The sequence below is a fragment of the Mobula birostris genome, chromosome 14 (genome assembly GCF_030028105.1).
Source record: "Mobula birostris isolate sMobBir1 chromosome 14, sMobBir1.hap1, whole genome shotgun sequence".
NCBI lineage: Eukaryota > Metazoa > Chordata > Chondrichthyes > Myliobatiformes > Myliobatidae > Mobula > Mobula birostris.
Window position 1 is genome coordinate 66543003 of NC_092383.1, and position 27043 is coordinate 66570045.

Here is a 27043-nt window from a genome sequence, read left to right on the forward strand (position 1 = left end):
ACACCTGGCCTTAATGCTGTGGTACCGTTTGCCAGATGGAAGCAGCTGAAACAGTTTGTGGTTGGGGAGGCTGGAGACCTTGATGATCCTCAGGGCCAGTTTTACACACCTGCTGCTGTAAATGTCCTGAATAGAGGAAAGTTCACATCCACAGATGCGCCGGGCTGTCCGCACCACTCTCTGCAGTGCCCTGCAATTGAGGGCACTACAGTCCCCTCACCAGGTGGTGACACAGCCAGGCAGGATGCTCTTGATGGCATCCCTGTAGAAAATCCTGAGGGTGTGGGAACTCCTGCCAAACTTCTTCAGCTGTCCGAGGTGAAAGAGCTGCCGTTGTGCTTTTTTCACCACACAGCTGGTGTGGACAGTCCGGGTGAGTTTTACAGACACACTGTTGAAACTACTCTGATTGGTTGCATCTCAGCTTGGCACAGCACAGGAATGCAAGCGGCTGCAGAGAGTTTTGGACACAGCCCAGTCTATCGCAGGCATAGCCTTCTCCACTACTGACAGCATCCACATAAGGCGATATTTCAAGAAGGTGACATCAAACATCAGAATCAGAATCAGGTTTAATATCACTGGCATTTGTCATGAAAATTGTTGTCTTTGTGGCATCGGTATAATGCAATGCATTATAATAGAAAAACAAACTGTGAATTACAGTATGTATATATATGTATACTGAAAGCGACGTAGAGTGGTTGTCAGCCTCAACATTCGCCAGGCTGACAAAGAGAGTCTGGGAGAACAGAAAGCTGACGACACCCACTGCTTTACGGCAGCGAGACCTGGAGCCTCTACTCCAGACAAGAGTGGTGTCTCAACGCCTTCCACCTTCACAGCCTGAGACACATCCTGGACATCATGTGGACTGACCGAGTCACCAACAATGAGGTCCTGGCCCGTGCCCAGATACTCAGCCTCTTCACCCTGCTCCAACAACGCCGTCTCCACTGGCTGGGCCACGTGCACCGCATGTCAGATGGGAGGGTCCCAAAAGACCTGCTGTATGAAGAACTGGCCTCCGGCAAGAGAGCACAAGGGCGGCCCCATCTTCGTTTCAGAGACATTTGCAAGACAGACATGAAATCACTGAAAATGAACGTGGAGGGGTGGGAGGACATCGCAAGTGATTGCTCTCACTGGAGGCCGGAACTATGCAGAGGTCTAAAAAGAGGAGAAGAGAAGCTGAGGCTTGCTGCTGAAGAAAAGCGCACTCGTTGGAAAAACAGCACCAGGACAACACTGGAGGACAGTGCCTTCAAGTGCAGTCGCTGCAGCCGAGACTGTCACTCCCGTGTGGGCCTCTGCAGCCACAACAGACGCTGCTCTAACACAGACTGAAGCAAGACTTTCCAGGCGCAGATCCATAGTCTCGCGAGACTAACGGATGCCACCATATATGTATACTAAATACCTCAAAGAATTACCATAAATATATATAGATATATAAAATCAAGGATTCTGCACCATCCAGGACATGTCCTTTTCTTACTGCTACCATCAGGCATCAGGCAGGAGGTACAGAAACCAGAAGTTCTGTAGCATCAGGATCAGGAACAGCTTCTTTCTTGCAATCTTTAGTTTCTTGAATAAACCTGCACAATCCTAACCCTATCTCAGCAGTGGAACACCAAGGAACCCCTCGTGCACCACCATGGATTTACCTCTATGCATTTTTTTTTGCACTGTCTTGTTTTTGCAGTCCTTTTCCCCCCTCTCTCTCTTCACTGTCTTGTATGAAAAGTATAAATGATAAATGGCATGGATGTCATTTGTGTCTACATGCCTGTGACATTGCTGTAGGTATTGTACCTGTTCCTCATTACACTTGTGCACATAACAATAAATATGACTTGACTCAACTTGACATGATGGTCAAGGAGGGAAAGGAGGGAAAGCTATTAATTGCACGGTATTATCAGTTCCATTTAAAACTTTGAACTAAACTACCTATACCTCCTCAAAAATCCTCGGGTAGGTCTTTAGCCCACAACTTTATGTCTCTGGTGTCAGAATGTTACTAGAGTTAAAGCTGACATATTTAAAGGAAGTTTACAGACAAATGTTCTAAGTTTTATTTTATAATTCGCAAAGGATCACAAAGCAAGATTATATCTAATTGTTATCAATAGCTGCAAAAACTGTAAATCTCATTCACAGTACAGCACTAAATTACTTCCTCATTTTTACCTTCCTGGGAAGGTAGTTCAAAGTTTAAAGTAAATTTATTATCAAAGTACATATAGGACACCATATACGGTACTAACCCGAGATTCATTTCCTTGCAGGCATACTCAGTAAATCCAAGAAACACGATAGAATCAATGAAAGAATGCACCCATCAGGGTGAACAAAGTACTAATGTGCAAAAGACAACAGACTGCAAATGCAAAAGAAAAAGAAATCATAATAATAATCAAATAAGCAATAAATATTGAGAAGATGAGATGAAGAATCCTTGAAAGTGAGACCATAGGTAGGGGGAATTGTTCAGTGATGGGGCAAGTGAAGTTGAGTAAAGTTATCCCCACTGTTTCAAGAGACCGATGGCTGAGGGATAATAGCTGTTCCAGAACCTGGTTGTGTGGATCCTGAGGCTCCTGCATCTTTTTCCTGATGGCAGTAGCGAGAAGAGAGCATGGCCTGGGTGACTGGGGCCCTTGAAGTTGAATGTTGCTTTCCTGCAATAGCACTCTGTGTAGATGTGCTGAATGGTGGGGAGGGCTTTACCCATAATGGACTGGGTAGTACCACTATTTTTATAGGATTTTCCATTCAAAGGCATTGGAGCTTCCATACCAAGCCATAATGCAAGCAGTCAATATACTCTCCACCACACGTCTATAGAAGTTTTAAATGCCATGCCGAATCCCCACAAACTTCTAAGGAAGTAAAGGCACTGCTGTGCTTTCTTCATAATTGCACTTACGTGCTGGTTCCAGGACTAATCCTTTGAAATGATAACATCAACGAATTTAAAGCTGCTGACCCTCTCCAGCTCTGATATCTCAATGAGGACTGGCTTATGGACCTCTGGTTTCCTCCTTCTGAAGTCAATAATCAGCCCCTTGGTCTTGCTGACATTGAGTGAGAGGTTGTTGTGGCACCACTCAGTCAGATTTTCAATCTCCCTCCAATATGCTGATTCATCGCCACCTTTGATTTGGCCAATGACAATGGTGTTGCCGGCAAACTTAACGTTGGCACTTGAGTTGTGCTCAGCCACACAGTCATGAGTGTAAGGTGAGTAGAGCAGGAGGCTAAGCACATGGTCTTGTGGTGCACCTGTGCTGATGGAGATGGTGGAGGAGATATTGCCAATCCCAACTGACTGGAGCCTGCAAGTGAGGAAATCGAGGAGCCAATTGCACAAGGAGATATTGAGGTCAAGGTGTTGAAGTTTATTGATCAGTTTTGAGGGGATGATAAATGTAGGAATCACTGAGATTTGCCCTGTATTAAGTGTGTGGCTATGTTACGATAATCTTTTTTATCTGCATGAAACTTAAGAATCAGAATCAGGTTTAACATCATAACCATATATCATGAAATTTGTTGTTTTGTGGCAGCAGTACATTGCAATTCATAATAAAACAATAAATTACAGTAAGACATATATATAATAACAAATTAAAGAAGTAGTGCACAAAAGAGGGCAAAAATACTGAGGAAGTGCTCATGGGATCATTGCCCATTCAGAAATCTGATGGCAGAGGGGAAGAAACTGTTCCTGAAACACTGAGTTTTCTGTCTTCAGGCTCCTGTACTCCCTCCTTGATGGTAGCAATGAGGAGAGAGCAGGTACTGGGTGATAGGGGTGTTTAATGATGGATGGTAGCAATGAGAAGAGAGCATGTACTGGGTGAGAGGGGTGTTTAATGATGGATGGTAACAATGAGGAGAGAGCATGTACTGGGTGATAGGGGTGTTTAATGACAGATGGTAGCAATGAGGAGAGAGCATGTACTGGGTGATGGGGTGTTTAATGACAGATGGTAGCAATGAGGAGAGAGCATGTACTGGGTGATGGGGTGTTTAATGATGGATGGTAGCAATGAGGAGAGAGCACGTACTGGGTGAGAGGGGTGTTTAATGATGGATGGTAACAATGAGGAGAGAGCATGTACTGGGTGATAGGGGTGTTTAATGATGGATGTTAGCAATGAGGAGAGAGCATGTACTGGGTGATAGGGGTGTTTAATGATGGATGCTGCCTTTTTGAGGCATCGCCTCATGAAGAGGTCCCGGCTGCTGGGGAGGCGAGTACCCATGATGGAGCTGGCTGACCTTACAACTCTCTAGAGCTTTTTCTGGTCCTGTGCAGTAGCCACTCATACAGAAAGTGGTGCAACAGGCTAGAATGCTCTCCACAGTACATCTGTAGAAATTTGCAAATGACTTTGTTGACATACCACTCCTCCTCAAACTCCTAATGAAATATAGCTGCTGTCGTGCCTTCTTTGTAACTGGACCCAGGATAGATCCTCAGAGATGTTGACACCCAGGAATTTGAAACTGCTCACCCTCGATAAGGACTGGTGTTGTGTTCCCTTATCATTCCCTTCCTGAAGTACACTATCTTTTCCTTCATCTTACTGACATTGAGTTCAAAGTCGACGCTGCAACACCACTCAACCAGCTGACTTATCTCACTCCTGAACGCCTCTTCATCACCATCTGAAATTCTGCAAAGAGTAGTGTTGTTTGCAAGGGTATATATGGTGTTTGATCTGTGAGTGGGTGTAGAGAGTTGAGCAGTGCATCCTTGAGATGCGCCAGTGTTGATTAACAGCAAAGCGGAGATGCTATTTCTAATCAGCACTGACTATGGTCTCTGGATGTGGAAGTCAAGGATCCAATGGCAGAGAGAGAGACAGAGGCCCAGGATTCAAAATTTGTTGATTAGAACTGAGGGGATGATTGTGTTGAACACTGAGCTGTAGTCAATAAACAGCAGCCTGACATTAGTGTTACTCTTCTTCCCATATTCATGGAGATTAAGAGTAGAAGAGGGTGTGAAATGGCAAATCCAGGTTTGTGAATGCCCTTGCATTCCTATTAAGCAAACAATTCAAAGGAACTAATTTGGAAATGGCGGCTTGAATCTAGATCAGCTGTATTTACACACATGGGGAAACATGGGGAAATTCAAATGTGCACAATTCTATTACGCAATATCATTCAGATTTATTTATCACATGTGTATCAAAACATACAGTGAAATGTGCCATTTGGTTTTACAATCAAGGATGTGCTGGAGGTAGCCCGCAAGCATCATCCCACATCCCAGCTCCAACGCTCATGGAGATTATTGTTGAATTTGTTGAAGATGAGATGAGTCAAAGCTAGGAGAAGGTGAAAGAGACGGGAGTCAAGGGAAATCAGGACTTACAGGGATTGCTGTGATAGCTTCCTGAGGGTTGGGAAGTCAGAGGATGGAATAGGGAGAGGGGAGCCGTTCCAAGCTTGTCAACTGAGGTGTGGGGGTTTTGGGGGGGGGGGCGGAGGTAAAGGGGTTCAGAAAAGGAGCACAGGTAATAAATTAACGTGAATCTACTTGAGCCAAATGTACGATGCCTGGCTGAGACCTATTCAGGGTGGCGCTCCTTAAATTGTACTGCTACAGACCGTCAGGTTTATTAGAAGCTGCTTGTTCTCAGAGTAACTAATAAAAAGCATTCCAACTTTGCAGAGGGAACAACATCAGATGTGCACATCAGGCACAGAGAATGCATCAGAGATGCAAGTGTTTCTTGTGAATGGATGTTGCAGTTAAGTTTTCAGTGCACCATCGCAACCTAGAGACTATCAAGACTGTTTTCCATTCTGAAAAAAATGTATGATTTCATAACTTAGTGCTGAATAGCTGAAGCTATTTCATGCTATTATCACGATCATATATTCATTTTAAAAATAGGTGATGTAAAGGTTGCTAATGGTGACACTATTATTCTCTGCCAGAATGGAAATGAAGGGATAATTTCCCTGTCAAGTGACTGGAATTGACTCTGGGTATATAATTTGCGTGCAACTATTACCTGCTAGTTGCTTTCATCTGGAAAAATAACTTCGATTTTGTAACTGACTTCCATTCCTGGTACTTCCCACTCAATCCCTTATTTTTGTATCCTCTCCTCATTTAAATCGGGCGTTAGGTTAAGCTTCTTGTTTTTTTTAAATTTTATTTTTCATTTATATTTTTAAAATTAGTAGAACATAGACCAGTAGAGCACAGAAGTAGGTCCTTCGGTCTGTGATATCTGCTCTGAACATGATACTGAATTAAATTAATCTCTTCTGCCTGTGTTTGATCTATATTATTCCACTAGCGAAAAAACAATTCTGATTGAAGTTAGAGATGGTATCGGATGTAGTATATAAGCTTTGGCCAGATTTGCCGGCCATTACTTCTACAAGGCGAAACCTAACATCGTGAATGGAGCTTTTTATGCATGCTTTGAAAAGGAGAATTAAGCTGTGCGAATCCCTGAAACGTCTGGTTACCCTCTGTTCTCTGTCTTGGAGGCCGATGTCAGAACATCTTTCAAGAGGTGAACTCTTGCAAGACATTAGACTATCACCCTGTCGTACTCATATCTACTGTGATGAAGTGCGTTAAGAGGCTGGACTTGGTCAGAATCAACTCCTGCTTAAGCAAGGACATAGAACTGCTGCAATTTGCCCATCACCACAATAGGTCTAAAGCAAATGCAGTCTCACTGTCTCTCCAATTAGCCTTTGACCACCTGGACAATAGCAATGCCTACCTCAGGCTGCTATTTAACACCATCATACCTTCAGTATCAATCAACAAGCTCCAAGGCCTGGGCCTCTGTACCTCCCTCTGCAACTGGATCCTTGATTTCTTCATTGAGAGATCACAGTCAGTATGGATCAGAAATAAAATCTCCTCCTTGCTGACTATCAACACTAGCGCACCTCAAGGATGTGTGCTTAACACACTACACTGTTCTCTTGGTGCCCCCATATATGCTGATGACAATACACTGATTGGCCTAATCTCAAATAATAATGAGGCAGCCTACAGAGAAGAAGTCATCACTCTGACACAGTGGTGTCAAGAAAACAACCTCTCCCTCAATGTCACAAAAACAAAGGAGCTGGTTGCGGACTACAGGAGGAATGGACACAGGCTAGCCTGTATTGACATCAATGGATCTGGGGTCGAGAGGGTGAACAGCTTTAAGTTCCTCGGCATAAACATCACCAAGGATCTCACGTGGTCTGTACATACTGGCTGTGTGGTGAAAAAGGCACAATAGTGCCTCTTTCACCTCAGACAGTTGAAGAAGTTTGGTATGGGACCCCAAATCCTAAGAACTGGGTGCAATTGAGAGCATCCTGACTGGCTGCATCACTCTCTGGTATGGAAACTGTACTTCTCTCAATTGCAGGACCCTGCAGAGAGTGGTGCGGACAGCCCAGCGCATCTGTAGATGTGAACTTCCCACTATTCAGGACACTTACAAAGATAGGTGTGTAAAAAGGGCCCAAAGGATCATTGGAGACCCGAGTCACCCCAACCACAAACTGTTCCAGCTGCTACTATCTGGGAAACGGTACCGCAGCATAAAAGACAGGACTAACGGGTTCCTGGACAGCTTCTTCCACCAGGCCATCAGACTGCTTAACGCATGCTGACACAACTGTATTTCTAGGTTATATTAACTATTCTGTTGTACATACTATTTATTATAAATTACTATAAATTGCTCATTGCACATTTAGACGGAGACGTAACGTAAAGATGTTTACTCCTCATATATCTGAAGGATTCAAGTAATAAAGTCAATTCAAGTATGTGGCAGAATTTCAGATAGTGTGAGATAGATCAGCTGGTTGAGTGGTATTTCAACAACAACCTTGCACTCAATATCAGTAAGACTAAGGAATTGATTGTAGATTTTAGGAAGGAGAAGTTGAGGGAACACACAACAGTCCTCATCGATGGATCTGCAGTAGAAAGGGTGAGCAGTTTCAATTTCCTTGGTGTCAACATCTCTGAAGATCTACCCTGAGCCCAACATTTTGATGCAACAAAGAAGGCATGACAGCAGCTATATTTCATTAGGAGTTTGCAGAGATGTGGTATGTCACCAAAGGCTCGAGCAAGTTTCTACCAATGTGCCATGGAGGGCACTCTGATTGGTCGTATCACCATCTGGTATGGAAGGGCCACTGCACAGCATCAGAAAAAGCTGCAGAAAGTTGCAAACTCAGTCAGCTCCACCATGGGCACTAGCCTCCCCAGCATCCAGAACACCTTCAAAAGGCAATGCCTCAGAAAGACAGCATCCATCATTAATGACTCCCACCACCCAGAACATGACCTCTTCTCATTGCTACCATCAAAGAGGAGATACAGGAGCCTGAAGAACACACTCAGTATTCTAAGAGCAGCTTCTTCCCCTCGGCATCAGATTTCCAAACTGATAATGAACCCATATACACAAACTCATGACTTTTTCTCACTCTCTATTTGCAAATTTCACAACATATGCCAGTGATATTAAAAACTGATTTTGATTCTGATTCTGATATTCAAATGTACATCTAACAACCTCTTAGATGCCATTATTGCACTTGCTTCTCCCATTATCCCAGGGACCCCATTCCAGGCACTGATCACCATCTGTGTAAGAAAAAAGCCTACCCTCACACATGTCCTTTAAACATCTCCCCTCACCGCACTCAGCTTACATGGATGTCTTCCAGTGTTTGATTCTCTACCCTGTGAAAAAGATTCTTATTGTCTTCCCTATCTGTGTCTCTTCCATCAGATCTTCCCTCAGCCTCCAATGCACTAGAGAAAACAACCTGAGTTTGTCCAACCCCGCCTTAGAGATCATACCCTCTAATTCAGGCGTCATCCTGGTGAATCTCTTTTGCACCCTTTCTCCACAACCTTCCTGTAATGGTGGGACCAGAATTGCACACAATACTCCAAGTGCAGCCTATCCAGAGTTTTATGTAACTGCAACATGACTTGCTTATTCTTATATTCAAAGTCCTGACTAATGAAGGAAAGCATGCCTTATGCCTTCTTTACCATCCTATCTGCTGGTCTGACCACAGTCAGGGAGCCATGGACTTGGACATCTAGATCTATCTGCACCACAATATATATTTGCTTACACTTGAATTCTCAATGATCAACACCTCACACTTTTAAACTCCATCTGCTATTTCTCCACATACATATCTGTAATCGATCTACATTCTAAAAGGGCAGCATGGTAGCATAGTGGTTAGAACAATACTTTACAGTACTAGTAATCCGAGTTCAATTCTCATCACTGTCTGTAAAGAATTTGTACGTTCTCCCCGTGACCACGTGGGTTTCCTCTGGGTGCTCCGGTTTCCTCCCACAGTCCAAAGACATACAAGTTGGTAGGTTAATTGGTCATTGTAATTTGTCCTGTGATTAGGGTCGGGTGGAATCAGGGGTAGCTGGGTGGCACGGCTCAAAGGGCCTATTCCATGTTGTATAAAAAGTAAATAAAAAATGTCTTTGTATCTTTTGAAAATATCTTCTACAACTCCATCATTTTCTGTGCTATTTGCAAACCTACTACTCACCTACTTACATTTCAGTAGATTTATAGATATTAAGAATTGATGGCAGATTAATGCATTTTACCTAAATTTATTGTTTTTAAAATATTCTTTAGGTCAATTTAAATTTTTTAGAATACATCTAAGAAACTTGAAAGCAAAGGGTCACATCAGGGCCAATGACTGCCTAATCTAATGAAAGGGAGAGAATGGAGTCCGACAGTCCCATCAGTGGAATTAGCAGAGGGTGAAGATGGTGTTAAAACAGTGTAGTTGAGACAGAGCCCAGCTCAACATTGGGCTCAACATCTACTTTATAAATGCCTTCCCTCGGCTTCTTCACTGATCAGAGTAGCTCTTTGCTACTCCACTCCCCTCACCACACTCAACGACTGCATCGAACAATTTCTTCTATCTTCAATAAAATTTCTCTGCTATGCACACCTTGCCCTTTGGGCATTCCAAAGGGGCTATTCCCTTTGCAATTCCCTTGGCCACCCTTCCGATAATTTCCCTTCTCACCCCAATTTCCCAAGCAACTGCAGAAAGTACAACATCTGTTTTCTTTCCTCATTCCTTCCTGCCACCCAGGGACCTAAACAATGATTCACTTGCCCTTCTTCCAGTGCAGAGTTCTACATTCACTGCTCAGGTAATGCTCTCTTCTATTTCGTAAAAAAAAACAGAAATAAAAGGTAATGACATGGTGTTCATGGATTCAATGTCCATTTTAGAAATCAAATGGCAGAGGGGAAGAAGCTGTTCCTGGAACACTGTGAGTGTGTCTTCAGGCTTCTGTACCTCCTTCCTGACAGTAACAATGAAAAGAGCACATGTCTGGGGAGGAGGTGATCTTTAATGATGGACACCACCTTCCTAAGCAAAGCTCCTCGAAGATGTCTTGGATACTACGAAGGCTTCTACCCATGATGGCGATAACTAATTTTACAAGTTTCTGCAACATACTTCAATCTTGCGCAGTGACCCCACCACCATAGCAGATGGTGATGTAGCCAGTCAGAATGCTCCCCGCGGTACATCTTCAGTTAAATCCTTTACTTCAATGTTTGGTGGAATTTAGGTATTATTATATCATGCATTTGAATCCATCACTGCTACTTTATGTTTTCAGTTCAGTATAAAATAGGTGATAAAACTGATGACTCATATGTTCTTTGAATATTCAATATCCAATATGATATAAATTGTGAGTAGAGTGAACACAGTCAATTAAGATAATTTTTTTTTTAGAAATAAATAGTTATATAAAATCGGGGGTTTTGGGGAGTGGGTAGAGTAGTTGAAAATAACGCCCTTGGGACTTTTTGAAAACAGATCTTCCTAACCTAAATAGCAAGACATTGTGTCTGTTCTAAAAGAATCAACTCAGTAGCTTTGCTGGCAGTATAAACCCTAACACCACGGTTCTGCCTTCAACAACCTGGCACTTGATAAGATAATTATAAATTTTCTAAATTTGTGATGCATATACACTCCTCCTACTCTCCCAGGGGTGTTATTTACAAAATGAATCGACAATGCAAAATATTCATCCAAGTGTAGTCGTATTTAATTTATCATTGTCTCATTATCACTACCAGAATTACTGTCATATTTGTGCTGGTATCAGGGTTGTTACACTTTGTGTTGGCAATATGGTAATATATCTTCCAGGTGGATAAACTTGAAAATTTTCTTTAGTAATTTGTTTATACTTATAGTTTGTTATGCAGCACCATTTTTTTTAAAAGAATACCTCCCAAGAGAACTTCCTTTGGAAAAAAAGAAGCTAGATATACTGAGAAAGGGTTATTTGAGTTTAGTCTCTGAGTGAACCTGTTTTTCAGGCTAATCCCTTAAAATACCTGTCCAACAATGGCCTGCATCATTAAAATGTACATTTCTAGTGTTTACAGATACAGACACACACACATACACAGAATACAAACCTGTGCAAATTTATACTATTGGACCAAGGCAGTACAGCACGAGACTAACTGCAGTACAAGCAAGCACAGTGCAAAGGTGCAAGAAGTGTACAGGTTTCTATGTAAAATAAAAGTTAGAAAAAAGAACCCACGTTCAATGTCAATAAGAAATTAGAATTACTGAACATTCTACTGCTGGTCTGATGAACTTTAAACCTTTGGTGAACAGAAATCTCTTCGGCAGTTGCATTGTAATTCCAAAAGATTTATTGCAGTAGATCAGCATAATAAATGGCTGATGCCTTTTGCAACTAAGCCATTGGTGAGGACAATCACGTTTTTTCAAATATGTAACCACTCCATGAAAGTGGCATTAAATCTGTACAGAATGTCTATTGCTTCCTTCTCTATTAGAAGGACATAACAGATATTCTGTTACAGGTCTTTGGACAGCTGGTCATCCTTGAAAGTTGAGAAGCTATTACATAATTTATCAAGCTGCCTTTGGAATATCAACTGGATGCAGATTTTTAGTTAACTATCAGCACGGATTAATTTTGTTTGGATTAAGCGCCCTCACTACTTCAAGAGAAACTATTACATCCATAGGAATGTCAACATTTTTAGCTGGATGTGGAAAGCCATTGATAAATATATGGAATGAAGCATAGAGTCACAGTTCCATAGAGCACAAAAACAGGCCCTTTGCCCACCGAGCCCACGTTGAACTGTTTTTCAGCCTAGTCCCATTGCATCTGCAGTATAGCCCTCCACACCCTGCCTATTTACTGTATGTACCAATCCAAAACTTCTCTTAAATGTTGCAATTCACCACTTCCTCTGGCAGTAAGCATAAGGAACATGAGGAGCTGGGGACCATAAAGGGTATTGGCCCCTCCAGGATGCTTTCTCCTATGCCCCCTAGTACCTTTCAGTATTTCAATATCTCCTCATTGAATGTTGTCAATGACTCTGCTCCAAGCTCTCTATGTTAAAGAATTCCAAAGACTCATAATGTCCAGAGGGCGATTTGAACCTCATCTCAGTCTAAAACTAGCACCAAGATTCCAAGTCCTTTCACTAATAGAAGCATCTCACTGCATCCAAACTGATGTTTTCTCTCAAAATTCCATTATTTCGAAATGATTGTATTCTTTCAGTGAGCATAGGGTCCACACACTCAACCTTACTTTGCATGTGAACCCCTTCAACCAGGAATCAGCCTAATCACTGTCCCTCGTGCAAGTACACCCTTTCTGAAATATGAAGACAAAATGATATGCAATATTGTGGGAGCTCATCTTCCCTATTTTATATTCCAAAACCCTTGCAGTACAGGCCAACAGACCATCTGTTCTTTCATTATGTGCCGTGTGGTAAGACGTTAGCAATCTTGGTCAAGCTTCTTCTGGGCAGCAGTCTTTACAAGACGGATAACCCCAAACCATTATCAATACTCTTAGATATTGTCTGCCTGGCATTAGTGGCCACATAACCAGGACTTGTGATATGCACTACCTTGTCCCATGGCTCCATGTGATCCTGATCAGGGGGCTAAGCAGGTGCTACACACACAAAATACTGGTCAGGCCAGGCAGCCTCTATGGAAAAGAGTACAGTCAACGTTTCAGCCAAGACCCTTCAACAGGACAGAAGAAAAAAAGATGAGGGGTAGATTTTAAATGTGGGTGAGGGGAGAGAGAAACACAAGGTGATAGGTGAAACCGGGAGGAGGAGGGATGAAGTAAATAGCTGGAAAGTTGATTGGTGAAAGAGATACAGGGCTGGAGAAGGGGTTGTGTGATAGGTGGGGATAGAAGGTCATGGAAGAAAGGGGGAGGAGCATCAGAGGGAGGCAATGGTTAGGCAAGGAGATAAGGTGAGAGAAAGAAAAGAGGATGGGAACTGGTGAAGGGGATGGCTGGAGGGGAGCGATTACCAGAAGTTCAAGAAATTGATGTTCATGCCATCAGGTTGGAGGCTACGCACATCTTGCCCAAGGGTGACCTGCAGGCCAGCGGAAGGAAGGAGCGCCTTACACCTCATTTGGTAGAGATGTATCTCCACTCCACCATCCCAAACAGACCCTTAGCCTTCCAATTTGTTTTACCTACATGCTCTCATTTTGCGTTTCGTGTACTTAGGCACTTCTGGTCCCTTGGCACCACACCATTTTCTGGGCCCAGTCCACTTAATTAATAATTTGCTTTTCTTTGTTCCTTCTGGTGGATAACCTTACATTTTTCCACATTGTGCTACATAGACCAACTTCTTGCCCACTCATTTAACCGTGCAAGGAAGCGCAATAGTGTGGCAATTATCACAATCACTTCATGGTGCTGGCTGTCAGATCAGGGTTGATTCCCACTGCCATCTGTGAGGAGTTTGCACATTCTGTCTGTGATGTTGTTGGTTTCCTCTGGGTGCCCTGGTTTCCTCCCACATTCCAATGATGATTGGGTTAGAGCTAGTGACTTGTGGCTTTGCTATGCTTGTGACAGAAGAGTGGCGACACTTTCCCAGCAAAATCCTCGCTGATTTGATTTGACGCACACAAAACATTTCACTGCATCTTTAAATTTTTTGACGTACACATGATCAATAAACCAGGAAATCATAAGCCAGTGAGCCTGATATCAGTAGTGGGAAAGTTATTGAAAGGTATTCTAAGGGACCGGATATATGAGTATTTGGATAGGTGTGGACTCATTAGGATAGTCAGCACAGCTTCGTACCTGGTAGGTCATGTCTAACCAACCTTATAGAGTTTTTTGAGGAAGTTACCAGGAAAGTTGATGAAGGCAAGGCAGTAGATGTTGTCTACATGTAACTTAGCAAGACATTTGACAAGGTCCTGCATGGGAGGTTGGTCAAGAAAGTTCACTCGCTTAGCATTCAAGATGAGGTAAAAAATTGGATTAGACATTGGCTTTGTAGGATAAGCCACAGAGCAATAGTAGATGGTTGCCTCTCTGACTGGAGACCTGTGACTGGTGGAGTGCCGCAGGGATCAGTGCTGGGTCCATTATTGTTTGTCATCTATATTGATAAAATGGATGATAATGTGGTTAAATGAATTAGCAAATTTGCAGATGACACCAAGATTGGCCATGTAGTGGAGATTATCATGGCTTGCAGCGGGACCTGGACCAGCTGGAAAAATGGGCTGAAAAATGGCTGATGGAATCTAATCCAGACAAGTGCGAAGTGCTGCACTTCGGAAGGACCAACCAGGGTGGGTCTTACACAGTGAACGACAGGACTTTGAGGAGTGCTGTAGAAGAAAGGGATCTGGGAATACAGGTCAAGAATTCATTGAAAGTGGCGTTACAGGTAGTTAGGGTCATAAAGAAAGCTTTTGGCATATTGGTCTTACTAAATCAAAGTACTGAGATGGGATGTTATATTGAAGTTATATAAGACGTTGGTGAGGTCTAATTTGGAGTATTGTGTGCAGTTTTGGTCACCTACCTGTAAGATAGATGTAAATAAGGTTGCAAGAGTACAGAGAAGATTTAGAAGGATGTTGCTGGGACTGGAGGACCTGAGTTATAATGAAAGGTGGAATAGGTGAGGACCTTATTCCTTGGAACATAGGAGATTGAGGGGAGATTTGATAAAGGTATACAAAATTATGAGGGGTATAGATAGGGTAAATACAAGTAGGCCTTTTCCACTGAGATGCGGTGGGATTACAACTAGAGTGATGGGTTAAGGGTGCAAGGTAAAAACTTTAAGGGGAACTTGAGGGGAAACTTCTTCACTCAGAGGGTCATAAGAGTATGGAATGAGCTGCAGCACAAGTGGTGCATGCAAGCTCGATTTCAACATTAAGAGAAGTTTGGATAGGTACATGGATGGTAGAGGTATGGAGGGCTATGGTCGTGCAGGTCAGTGGAAGTAGGCAGTTTAAATTGTTCAGCATAGACTAGATAGGTTGAAGGGCATGTTTCTTTGACTCTGTGACTCTATGACTCTAAATAAAGTTAATCTTTTTCAGCTTTAACTTTCTATATCACTTTGTAGATTCTTTGTATCCTTTCCACAACTTGCTAACCTAAATATTTAGTTCAGCTACAGTTAATTGTTCCTTCCCTCATCCAGTCATGAGAACAGGCTATGAAGAGCTGAGGATCCAACACTAATCCATGTGGCATCCCATTTTTTACTGCTTGCCAACTGAAAAATAATCATTTATTCCAATTCTCTACTTTCTGCATATTACCTTCAATATCATGCACTTATATCTTGTGCAGTTACCTTTATGTGCTTCATTTTTATCTGCCAATTTAACAATATTGTCTCTGCTTGTTTGTTTTATTGTTTTGCAAATATTCTACCATTACTTCCTCAATAATGGATTCCAGCATTTCCCCAATGACTAATTGCCCTACAGTTTCCTGTTTTCTCTCTCCTTGGTTTCTTGAATAGTGTTGTTATATTTGCAGTTTTCCATTCCTTTGGGACTCTCCAGAATGCAGAATCTTGGGCAACATTTTATTAAAGCTAAACTAAGGTAATTTTCCCACAGTATATTCTGTTACTCCAAATATTAGCCCAGAGAGGTAAACAAACAGACTCTTTGGCCAGATAGTTACTTATGATTTGCACAGGCTAAATTAAGCACACTTAAGAAACAAAGATAAAGAAAAATGTCCTGAAAAAAGGCCTCAGCCAGAAACATTGACTGTTTATTGCCCTCCATAGATGCTTCCTGATGTACTGTTCCTCCAGCATTTTGTATGTATTTCTCAAGATTTCCGGCACCTTGTGTTCATGGTGCAAGGCAAAAATGTTTCCATTAACAAGAATCATTGTGATTAAAATAAACATTTGTGAATAACAAGTATTATAGTAAATGATTACTTGATACTAATGTTCAAAGTTCAAAGTTGAAAGCACATTTATTATCAAAGTGTGTATACATCATACACTTGAGATTCACCTCCTTACAAAACAAAGAAACCTATTAAAAAAAGAAGTCCACTGAACACCCACTTTGCAGAGCGAAAAAAAAAATTGTGCAAACAATAAAAGTAAGCAAATGGCATTCAGAACTGAGGTTTATGAGAGAGAGTCTGTCAACAGACATGATGCCATGGCCTCAGTTCAGCGCAGAGCCAAGTAAATGTCATGAAGCTGAACTGGTTTGGCTCACTTACTCTGGGAAAAGACTCAGACTATCTGCCCTATTTGAGCCTCTTGTAATCATCTAAACCTAGGACAAGGCACTGGTCAGACAACACTTGGAGTATTGCAAGCAGTTTTGGGCCCCTTATCTAAGAGAGGAGGTACTGGCATTGGAGAAGGTCCAGAGGAGGTTCATAAGAATGACCCTAAGTATTACAGGGTTATCGTATAAGGAGCATTGATGGCTCTGGACCTACACATGCTGGAGTTTAGAAGAATGAGGGGGGATCTCATTGAAACCTATAAAATACTGAAAGCCTAGATAAAGTGGTTGTGGAAAAGATGTTTTCTATAGTGAAAGATATCTTTTTAGAACATAGATGAGGAGAATTTTTTTTTAGCCAGAGGGTGGTGAATCTGTGGAATTCATTGCCACTAAGAGCTGTGGAGGTCATGTCATTGGGGATATATTTGGGAGATTGAAAATCTGGGTGAGTCGTGCCACAATGGCAACCTCTCATTCAATGTCAGCAAGACGAAGGAGGTGATTGTTGACTACAGGCGGAAACCAGAAGTCCATGAGCCAGTCCTCATTAGGGAGTTAGAGGTGGAAAGGGTCAGCAACTTTAAATTCTTTGGTGTTATCATTTCAGAGGTTCTGTCCTGGGTCCAGTACAAAGAAAGCACAGCAGTGCCTTTACTTTCTCAGAAGTTTGCAAAGATTGGGCATGTCATCGAAAAATTTGACAAACTTCTATAGATATTCGGTGGAGAGTACTGGTTGCATCACCATGTGGAATGGAAACACCAATACCCTTGAATGAAAACTCCCTACCATTGAGCACAACTACACAGAGCACTGTGCAGGAAAGCAATGACCCACGCCATCCAGGCCATGCTCTTTTCTTGCTGCTGTCATCATGAAGGAGGTACGGGTACTTCAGGACCCATACCACCAGGTTCAGGAACAGTTATTACCCCTCAGCCATCAGGTTCTTGATGGTTTTTCACTCAATTTCACTCACTCCAACACAAAACTGTTCCCACAACCTATGGACTCACTTTCCAGGATGCTTCAACTCATGTTCTCGATATTTATTGTTTATTAATTTATTCATTTTTGTGTTTGCACAGCTTGTTTTATTTTGCACATTGGTTGTTTGTCCATCTTGTTGGGTACAGTCTATCAATGATTCTATTGTGTTTTTTTTTGTATTTAATGTGAATGCCCACAGGAAAGTCAATGTCAGAGTTAAATATGTGACATATTTGCACTTCGTTAATAAATTTGCTTGAACTCTGTATTAGTAAGAGTGTCAAAGTTTATGGGGAGAAGGTAGGAGAATGGGGTTGAGAGGTATAATAAATTAACCATGATGGAATGGCAGAGCAGAATTGATGGGCCACATGGTCTAAATTCTGCTCCTATGTCTTGTGGTCTTACACATCTTACACATTAGTGTAATATTTATTTCCTGCATATTTTAGCAAAGACACTAAATCACTAAAGATATGGAGTTTATTACTAGCATGAAAATGGAAGACAGAAGAACATATTAGGAGATCATCCATTAAAATTACATGAGTGATTCAGAGGTTAGGACACTTTGAGAAGATTTTTTCTTTCTTTGTCACACAAGCAAGTACTTGCTTTAATAACTTTGTTTTAACTTCTCTTCCTGATTCACAATAAACACAGAGCATACTCTGAAGGTGGAATTTAAATCAATACCAAATCTGGATTTTAAACTTGACAATCATGCTGGCAATAATAGAAAAAATTCATTATGGCCCTTGTGCTCATTAAACCCTTGTGTTTCCCACTCCCAGATGATTAGAAATATGGAACATCATGAAAATCTGTGGCTAGCTACAGCCAAACGAAAATATAGGATTCTATTTCCCATTGGCAATGATTTGTTTCATATATAATTTATTATTTATTGCTTCTGTGCGAGGTAGTAGTTGAAATTCTGTTCTCACTTTTAAAATACATTTGTCTTTTACTTTCCCTTGAGGTTAAACTAGAAATTAGTCTTTCAGTTTGCAGGAAGGGACAATTTTCTGGGAGGCAGCATTCTGGAGGAGGAGAAGCAGCTGTCTTCTAATTAAACACCTCCAGATTTATGACACTCACCACTTACTTTCTTGTATGGGTATATTGATTCCCATCATTAGCCAACTAAACTTAAATCATCACTGCAAGTCAATAAACTGGCAACCAGGTCAAGAAGCAGAAACTGCAAAAAAAAAGCTAAGAAAAAATTGGAGGATTGGACTAACACAATAAATTGAGCCAAGGAATTGATCAAGGACCACCTTTGCATTGAACTTACAGGCAGGGTAGAACTCCAGTCTAACGCGGAGTTAATCCTGTTCCAAATTTCCAGGGTGGTTCATTTAGCGGACAAGGGCCGGAGTTTTGCCAAATATGTCAAACTCATTAATTTTTAATGCTTAGCCTTGTTCCATGTAGTTTCAGACAACCTCAAATCTCTACAGCAGCTTTGTGAACAACAACATTTCCCTGTTTACTTGAATCAATATGCGCATCAGCTGAGGGATGTTTGGCATTTGTAGCTCTGTTGGTTTCCAGGCTGTGATAGATTGCAATCACATAACTATCCAGAACAGGAAGGACTTTCACTGGCAAGCATTCAGACACAAATATAATTCTTTGCCAGTTTCCATAGTGATAGTCATGACACTTCGCTTCAGAAATACTCATTCATTGCTGCAATTTTTTTATGCACCTAATAAGCATGAGAGAATGGGTGCTCAAAGTCCTGGGATCCTATTACCATCCCCCACCTCACAACACTAATTAGTTCAGTATGTCTTTCTATGATCACATTACATAAGACTCACCGGGTACAGTTCAAAGACATGGCACACGGAGTGTACTTCTGGCTTAATAATGCAAAGATTCAAGTATCGTGACACTGTCCTGACAAGGTGTGCTCATCCTATTGTACCGCATTTTACACAACTGGGGAATGCAAGGAACACTGGAATTGGAAAAAGCAGAACATCAGGAAAAGCATCATCCATTAAGGAAGAAATATGCCTGAAAAGCAAAAGAAAAGAAACATTTATTAGGATGGTGTCCTCGTCAGTGCTGATGAAGCATTTTTGGACCAAAATGTCCACTGTTTATTCCTCACCATAGATGCCGCCTGACCTGCTGAGTATCTCCAAAATTTTATGTGCGTTGCTTTGGATTTCCAGCATCTGCAGAATCTTTCTGTTTATTTATTAGGATGGTAGTGTAAGGTTTGGAGAATGAATCAAGTGTACCTTAGTGGAGTCATACATTTAACTGTGCTTCATAATGGGGTATTTTTTCTTGTCCTATATCAGAATGAGGATGTATTACTTACACTGTGGTTTTGGGGGGTAATGGGATGGTTGATGCAATAGGTACGAGCCACAAACTCTTCCATTGATGAAGCAGGTGAAGCATTGTTGTCTTCATACCAGTCCACGATACAACCAGTCAGGATACTACTCACTGTGCACCTACTGACGTTTGTCAAAGTGGTAAAGGTTCTCCAATGGAAGTGTGAGGTAGGGCAGTTCTAAAGTTTTGACCCATCAATGCTGGAGGAACAGCAATATGTTTCCAAGTCAGGATGGTATGTGACATAGACAGCCACATGATGATGGTGTTGTTCTTATACACCTGCCACCCTTGTTTTTCTTGGTGATGGGGGTTGCATTCAGATGCCAAAAAAATAAAATCAGAAACATTCATCGCACTTAAAATGTACATAACTATGTGTAAGTAAAGAACCAGAGCCACAGGCTTTGTGCTAGAATGTGGATTAGACTAAAATTCTTTTTTTTCACTGAAACACACATTATGACTGAATGGTCTCATCTCCACTGTAAGTTTTCAATGAGGCTAAGAAGTGAGTCTGGTGGAACCGGCTGCATTGGGACGAACACAAGAGCCCACTTCTCTGATGAATAATTAGACATTGTGAAAGCAGAGATGAATGTTCAAGGGAAGTATGGAGAAGCAACATACACAAAATGCTGGAGGAACTCAGCAGGCCAGGCAGCCCCTATGGAAAAGAGTACAGTCGAAGTTTTGAGCCAAGACCCTTCGGCAGGACTGGAGGAAAAAGCTGAGGAGTAGATTTAAAAGGTGGGGGGAGGGGACGGAGAAATACAAGGTGATCGGTGAAACCAGGAAGGGGAGGGGTGAAGTAAAGAGTTGGGAAGTTGATAGGTGAAAGAGATACAGGGCTGGAGAAGGGGGAGTCTGATAGAAGGGGATAGAAGGCCACGGAAGAAAGAAAAAGGGGGAGGAGCACGAGACGGAGGCAAGCAAGGAGGTAAGGTGAGAGAGAGAAAAGGGGGTGGAGAGTCATGAAGGAGAAGGGGAGGGGAGAATAACTGCCCACCCAAAAGTAGAAGAGAGCTTTACTCAGAACATGGGAAAGCATGTGATTCATCAGAGAAGGTCGTTTGACCGTTTTAAGTGCATTAAGAGCAGCTCAGGTAGTACAAATATTTAACTCATAATCAAGACAACAGGACACAGGAGCAGAATCAGGCCATTCAGCCACTGTGCCTTCTCCGCCATTCCATCATGGCTGATTTACTATCTCTTTCAACCCCATTCTCCTGCCTTCCTCCCATGACATTTGACAACCTTGACTAATCAAGAACTTATAATCAAACAAAAGGAATTCTGCAGATGCTGGAAATTCATATAATCCTTTGCTTTAAATATACCCAAAGACTTGGTCTCCACAGCCACCTGAATTCCACAGATTCACCACCCACTGGCTAAAGAAATTCAGAATCAGAATCAGGTTTATTATCACCGGCATGTGTCTTGAAATTTGTAGCAGTTCAATGCAATACATAATACAGAAGAAGAAAAAAAGTGAATAAGTAAATCAATTACAGTATATGTATATTGAATAGATTAAAAATCATGCAAAATCAGAGGTAGTGTTCACAGGTTCAATGTCCATTTAGGAATTGGACGGCAGAGGGGAAGAAGCTGTTCCTGAATCGCTGAGTCTGTGCCTCAGGCTCTGTACCTTCTACCTTCTAGTAACAGTGAGAAAAGGCCAAGCCCTGGGTGCTGTCTGTCTGAGACATCGCTCCTTGAAGGTGTCCTGGGTACTTTGTAGGCTAGTACCCAAGATGGAGCCGACTAAACTTATGACCTTCTACCCACAGTCATGGGTATAAAGAGAGTAGAGCAGTGGGCTAAGCACACACCCGAGGTGCACCAGTCTTGATGGTCAGCGAGGAGGAGATATTATCACCAATCTGCACAGATTGTGGTCTTCCAGTTAGGAAGTTGAGGATCCAGGTGCAGAGGCCCAGTTTCTGTAACTTATCAATCAGGATTGTAGGACTTCCTTATCTCTATTCTAAAGTGTCGTCCCTCTATTCTGAGGCTATGAAGTCTGATCACAGATACCCCTGCATTCTCTTTACATCCACTCTATCTAGTCCTCTCAATATTTAATAGCTGGTCTTCATTCTGTCATGAGCGGCTGTATTTCTTTTTAGTTAAACCTCCACTCTTCCGTCTACTTGTTTTGCATTTCTAATTGTTGAAATAGAATCTGAACTCTCATGTTGCATGCTAATATGCACTATCACAGCATGTTTAGGGAGGTGCTGATCATATTACATAATTGTTTTTGCACTTGTACATTCACATAGAACCATAGAAACTACAGCACAGAAACAGGCCCTTTGGCCCTTCTTGGCTGTGCCGAACCATTTTCTGCCTAGTCCCTCTGACCTGCACACGGTCCATATCCCTCCATACACCTCCCATCCATGTATCTGTCCAATTTATTCTTAAATGTTAAAAAAGAACGCGCATTTACCACCTCGTCTGACAGCTCATTCCATACTCCCACCACTCTCTGTGTGAAGAAGCCCCCTCTAATGTTCCCTTTAAACTTTTCCCCCCTCACCCTTAACCCAAGTCCTCTGGTTTTTTTCTCCCCTTGCCTCAGTGGAAAAAGCCTGCTTGCATTCACTCTATCTATACCCATCATAATTTTATATACCTCTATAAAATCTCCCCTCATTCTTCTACGCTCCAGGGAATAAAGTCCTAACCTATTCAACCTTTCTCTGTAACTGAGTTTCTCAAGTCCCGGAAACATCCTTGTAAACATTCTCTGCACTCTTTCAACCTTATTTATATTCTTCCTGTAATTTGGTGATCAAAACTGAACACAATACTCCAGATTCGGCCTCACCAATGCCTTATACAACCTCATCATAACATTCCAGCTCTTATACTCAATACTACGATTAATAAAGGCCAATGTACCAAAAGCTCTCTTTACGACCCTATCTACCTGTGACGACACTTTTAGGGAATTTTGTATCTGTATTCCCAGATCCCTCTGTTCCACTGCACTCCTCAGTGCCTTACCATTAACCCCGTATGTTCTACGTTGGTTTGTCCTTCCAACGTGCAATACCTCACACTTGTCAGTATTAAACTCCATCTGCCATTTTTCAGCCCATTTTTCCAGATGGTCCAAGTCCCTCTGCAGGCTCTGAAAACCTTCCTCACTGTCTACTACACCTCCAATCTTTGTATCATCAGCAAACTTGCTGATCCTATTTACCACATTATCATCCAGATCATTGATATAGATGACAAATAACAATGGACCCAGCACTGATCCCTGTGGCACACCAGTAGTCACAGGCCTCCACTCAGAGAAGCAATTTTCTACCACCACTCTCTGGCTTCTTCCATCGAGCCAATGTCCAATCCAATTTACCACCTCTCCATGTATACCTAGCGACTGAATTTTCCTAACTAACCTCCCATGCAGGACCTTGTCAAAGGCCTTACTGAAGTCCATGTAGACAATATCCACTGCCTTCCCTTCATCCACTTTCCTGGTAACCTCCTCGAAAACCTCCAACAGATTGGTCAAACATGACCTACCACGCACAAAGCCATCTTGACTCTCACTAATAAGCCCCTGTCTATCCAAATGCTTGTAGATTCTGTCTCTTAGTATTCCCTCCAATAACTTACCTACTACTGACGTTAAACTCACCGGCCTATAATTTCCCGGATTACTTTTCGATCCTTTTTTAAACAACGGAACAACATGAGTCACTTTCCAATCCTCCGGCACTTCACCCGTAGACAGCGACATTTTAAATATTTCTGCCAGGGCCCCCGCAATTTCAACACTAGTCTCCTTCAAGGTCCGAGGGAACACCCTGTCAGGTCCTGGGGATTTATCCACTTTAATTTTCCTCAAGACAGCAAGCACCTCCTCCTTTTCAATCTGTACAGTTGCCATGGTCTCACTACTTGATTCCCTCAATTCCATAGATTTCATGCCAGCTTCCTTCGTAAATACAGACGCAAAAAACTTATTTAAGATCTCCCCCATTTCCTTTGGTTCCGCACAAAGCCGACCACTCTGATCTTCAAGAGGACCAATTTTATCCCTTACAATCCTTTTGCTCTTAATATACTTGTAAAAGCTCTTTGGATTATCCTTCACTTTGACTGCCAAGGCAACCTCATGTCTTCTTTTTGCCCTTCTGATTTCTTTCTTAAGTATATTCTTGCACTTCTTATACTCTTCAAGCACCTGATTTACCCCCTGTTTCCTATACATTTCATACAACTCTCTCTTCTTCTTTATCAGAGTTGCAATATCCCTTGAGAACCAAGGTTCCTTATTCCTATCCAATTTGCCTTTAATCCTGACAGGAACATACAAACTCTGCACTCTCAAAGTTTCCCCTTTGAAGGCTTCCCACCTACCAATCACATCTTTGCCAGAGAACAACCTGTCCCAATCCACGCTTTTTAGATCCTTTCTCATTTCTTCAAATTTGGCCTTCTTCCGGTTCAGAACCTCAACCCTAGGACCAGATCTATCCTTGTCCATGATCAAATTGAAACTAATGGCGTTATGATCACTGGAACCAAAGTGCTCCCCTACACAGACTTCCGTCACTTGCCCTAATTTGTTTCCTAACAGGAGATCCAATATTGCATCCCCTCTAGTTGGTCCCTCTATATACTGATTTAGAAAACTTTCCTGAACACATTTTACAAACTCTAAACCATCTAGACCCCTAACAGTATGGGAGTCCCAATCAATGTATGGAAAATTAAAATCCCCTACCACCACAATTTTATGTTTCCTGCAGTTGTCTGCTATCTCTCTGCGGATTTGCTCTTCCAAGTCTCGTTGACTATTGGGTGGTCTGTAATACAATCCCACTAATGTGGCCATACCTTTCCTGTTTCTCAGCTCCACCCATAAGGACTCAGTAGACAAGCCCTCTAATCTGTCCTGCCTGAGCACTGCTATAATATTTTCCCTAACAAGCAATGCTACTCCCCCACCTTTCATTCCTCTGCCTCGATCACATCTGAAACATCGGAACCCTGGAATATTAAGCTGCCAGTCCTGCCCCTCCTGTAGCTAAGTGTCACTAATTGCTACAACATCATAATTCCACGTGTCAATCCACGCCCTCAACTCATCCGCCTTCCCCACAATACTCCTAGCATTGAAATATATACACATCAGAAGATTTTTACCACCACTCACAACCTTTCTATTAGCGGATTTGCTTAAACTTTCAACATCATTTATTTTCACCCCAGCCACACTGTCAGCTCTGGCACTCTGGTTCCCATACCCCTGCAAATCTAGTTTAAAGCCTCCCCAATAGCACTAACAAACCTCCCTGAAAGGATATTGGTCCCCCTGTGGTTCAAGTGTAACCCGTCTCTCTTGTACAGGTCCCACCTGCCCCAGAAGAGGTCCCAATGATCCTGAAATCTGAAACCCTGCCCCCTACACCAGTTCCTCAGCCACTTGTTCCTCCTCCAGAACATCCTATTCCTACCCTCACTGGCACCTAGCACAGGTAGTAATCCTGAGATTACCACCCTGGAGGTCCTGCTTTTCAACTTCCTACCAAGCTCTCTATACTCACTGTCCAGGACCTCTTCATTCTTCCTTGCTATGTCATGGGTGCCTATGTGCACCACGACATCTGGCTGGTCACCCTCCCACTTCAGAATGTCATGCAATCGATCAGAGACATCCTTGACCCTGGCACCTGGGAGGCAACAAACCATCCTGGATTCTCTGTCACGACCACAGAACCTCCTATCTGCACCTCTAACTATCGAGTCCCCTATCACTACCGGTCTCCTCTTTCCCCCCCCCTCCCTTCTGCACTGCAGAGCCAGACTCAGTGCCAGAGATCCGGCTACATAGCACACAAAGTACGTCACTTAATGGATTTCCTTGGCTAAAGGGTTAAATTTGACTTCATGTATGTAAACTGGTGTTGCCACAGAAGCAAGTATGAGGGCACTTCACTAATAATATCAATTATCTGAACATAGAGTACTCTTTATCTAAATATTTTCCAATAGTAACATGAGCACCCTAGACATAGTCATACAGCATGGAAACAGGCCCTTTGGTCCAAATGGTCCATGCTGACCATGACTCTCATCTAAGCTAGTCCCATGGGCCTGAGTTTGACTCATATCCCTCTAAACCTACCCAACCCTTGTACACATCCAAGCATCCGTTAAATGGTGTTAATGTATCTCTGGCCCAATACAGTCAGTTGTTCATTGAGGTTCTGTTCATGTTACTGTTGGTGGTGAAAGCAGTCTGAAGACTTTCAGCACTGTTATTACATTTGCCAATGCAAAATGAGGGAGCAAAGAATTCTATTTTCCTTCAACGATCTCTCAATGTCCAGTCCTACTAACGGTAGTCACAGAAATGTTGCCAGAACACCAGTCAGAGACAGTAGTAAAATGTGAAAGATCATTTTTATCAGATAATGAAATACTGCAAAAATCAGAGCAGCAGCAAATCATTATGCTATGAGAATATTAAGATGCATAGAAAAAACTTCAGTCTAATCCAAGGCATTCTACAACATACAGTCCTACACTGAGGGATAATCAGGGATAAAAGAGGAAACATGCACCTAGAGTCAGAGGAATACTTTGCTTCAGTATTCACCAGTAAGAGCGACCTTGATGAATGTGAGGTCAGCATAGAACAGGCTGATGTGACGACGATAAGAAAGAGAACGTGCTGGAACTTTTGTTAAAGGTTAGCATCAGTAAGTCCCCTAAGCTGGATGGAATACACTCCTGATAGCTACGGGAAGAGAGGGAATAGATTGTTGTGGCTATTGAGATGATCTCAGTGTCCTCACGGAAGTGGTGCTACAAGATTGGAGGATGGTAAATGTTATTCCTTTGTTGAAGAAAGGGGGAATAGGGGTAACCCTGGGAATTACAGACTAGCGAGTCTTGTGTCACTGCTAAGAGAGAATTCTTAAAGACAAAATTTACGAGCATTTGGAGGAGCACAGTTTGATTA

General features: G+C 42.2%; 1 protein-coding gene across 3 annotated transcripts in view; it reads right to left on the minus strand.

Moving 5' to 3' along the window:
* LOC140209954 (protein FAM107B-like) overlaps window positions 1-27043 on the minus strand; it is a 112883-nt gene that overhangs the window by 83783 nt on the left and 2057 nt on the right. For 2 of the 3 annotated variants that reach the window (XM_072278642.1, XM_072278641.1), the window contains exon 4: window positions 19509-19707. The exons of the other annotated variant lie outside the window; for it this stretch is intronic. The gene's annotated coding sequence lies outside the window, so the exon portion shown is untranslated. The remainder of the gene's footprint in view (window positions 1-19508; window positions 19708-27043) is intronic. 3 annotated transcript variants of the gene reach the window in all.